We start from the raw sequence: 2797 nt of genomic DNA on the forward strand, positions 1-2797 counted from the left end.
AAAGGAACTGGTGATAGATTTCAGGAGGAAAAAGGTCAAACCTACTCCTGTCTACATCCATGGGAGTGGCGTGGAGATGGTGGACTCGTACAAGTACCTGGGAGTGCACATCGACGATAGACTGGAATGGTCTAAGAACATCGAGGCCATCTATAAGAACGGACAGAGCCGACTTTACTTCTTGAGGAGGCTCAGGTCCTTCAATGTGTGTAGTAAGATGCTACACATGTTTTATCAGTCGGTGGTAGCGAGTGCCATTTTCTACGCAGTGGTGTGCTGGGGCTCTGGGATTAGAGCAGTAGATTCCAAAAGGCTGAACAAGCTCATCAGGAGAGCGAGCTCTGTCATTGGGTCTGACCTGGACCCCTTGGAGGTAGTGGCTGAGAGGAGAATGATGTCCAAACTGGAGGCCATCATGGACAACTTCTCCCATCCCCTCTATGACAGGCTTGCAGGAATGAAGAGCACGTTCAGCAATAGACTGATTCACCCACGGTGCGACAGGGAGCGCTACAGGAGGTCATTCTTGCCGTCTGCCATAAGACTGTACAACGCATCCACCTTGCGTCTTGGCAGAGGCAACAGCGACAGTGACCTGTTTCTGGACTAAACGCATATACACATATACTGCTACATCTGTTCTCTTTCTTTTTCTTTTTCTTTTTCCCGTTTACAACCACTTTTGTGCAATATATGCCAGGGACCTGTGCAATACATTTATATTTATATGTATATCTATGGTTACATCTATATTTATATTCATACGTGTGATACGATTTTCTGTGTACTGTTCTGTTCTAGTTTCCTCTTGTGTGTCCGGACTGTGAGTAACTCTTGTATTGTATTGTATGTATTGTACTATTAGTATATACAGATGCAGCCATTCAAAATGGGTGAGGTATTTCACGGCATACCGCGACACGCCCACCGGGGTATCACGCGGTATCACGTGTGTCACGTGACTAGCTATCCGGCGTCGCCTTGTAAAACCGCCAGGGGGAGCTTAACCTCTCATGTACAGCATTCGAGCCTTTAATTTTGAACTGTGTATTACAGCATGTTAATCATCAGTCATTCAAATGTTGGTATATTTTATGAAAGCAAGATTGCTCAGTTGGACAAAAGTACACAACCTACCTTTATCAGAAATATTTATGCATCAAAGCCTTTACTGAAGATATTACTAATAGTATTAATAATGGATGACTTTGGACAAGCTGTATACTCAAAGTATAATTTCTTTAGCACATTTGTACAAGCACTTGGAATCTGTCCAAGCCATACTTTGTCAGTCATTTTGTTTTACTTCAACGGGCATAAAAACTTCCTTGCTTTTAACAGGGCGTTTCATAATTTCTAACTACGAAAATGATTTAAAATGCGACACCTATCATGAAAAGAAAAAAATACACACCAGTATTCCATTTCTCCCTAAACATTGTAAGCTTTGAAGTCTTTAACTAACGTGATACCGGAGTCAACAAGCATACTTTTAGAATTTGATTAAAAGGGAATATAATATGGAATCGCGTATCTCAAGAATTTAATAACGGTATGATTATATCCGTGTACTGCGGGAGGGCTGTTTCGCCTGCCTGCTTATGCGAGCTGTCTTGTAGCCTACTGGTCTAGGTGCGTGACTACCAACTGGCAGGTTGTGTGTTCGAATCCAGCTGGTGCTGGAACTTTCAGTTTTATTTATTTATTTTTTAATCGCGTAACATAAACATATTACCATATGCAAACTGTACTGTATACAATATGTATATGTATATTTAATGTCTTAACTGTGCCCGTTTAAGTATTGAATATTCATATCTAATTTTACCACTGAAGGGAAATCTTAACATAAACATACAGTATATGGCTGGTCTCGGTACTTTAAAGAAAAAAATACACACCAGTATTCCATTTCTCCCTAAACATTGTAAGCTTAGAATGAAACCACTAAATAAAGACATAAATATAGAAATCTTAAGATTTGTTTTATTTAATGTTGGTAGCAGGATGAACTATCAGAGTGTATATTTTGTCTCAAAGTTGCTACAAGATGTTAACAGTGAAAAAGGTATTTAGAAATGAGTTATTTCAAGATGAAAAAGAAAACATACACGAAACATGGTTTCATTACGACCAGAATCGGTCTTGAGATATTTTTAACTTGATTTACAGTATTTGAGAGGTATGTCTTAACACCGATACTACAGTGCTTAAGTACTGCTCACGTATATGTTTCTAGGTTTATATTATGCATTTCATACGGTCAAATTACTTTTGAGCAACTAATAAGAAGCGCTAAACGGTATGCGTTTTAGTTTCGTTTTGTGCTGGAACCCGTGGATTGATTAGAGATATCAAGTACATACAAGTCATTTTTTAAATGTTGTAGTTCGTCTTGAAAAAATGTTACGAGTACATCATCTATCAACAATTAGGTTCTGTTTCCATATTGCGGATTTTGGTTAGGTACAGTATTATCAAATCCAGTGGCGCTGTGTGTTACTTTACTGAGTCCCAATCTGTGATTGAAACCTGTAAAACTGGTTTAATTCGTCACAGCCAGCACTCTTCAGGTGTGAGGGTCTTCTGCTCAGAATGAAACGCTAAAATGTTTGTGTATATTCTAATGGTAGTGGGGGCAGGGTGTGTGGGAACAGGTTTGTTCTTCACACCTGAAACATTTTCTCTGAAAGGATTTTCTTCGCAGTTAACCGATCTTGTAACAGCATGTTACAGTTTACTATTATTAACCATATTAATTTTAAGTGCTTAATGTAAAATCTTGTAAAAATATATT

This window comes from Lepisosteus platostomus, chromosome 3, assembly GCF_059453375.1.
Source record: "Lepisosteus platostomus isolate fLepPlt1 chromosome 3, fLepPlt1.hap1, whole genome shotgun sequence".
NCBI classification, from domain to species: Eukaryota; Metazoa; Chordata; class Actinopteri; order Semionotiformes; family Lepisosteidae; genus Lepisosteus; species Lepisosteus platostomus.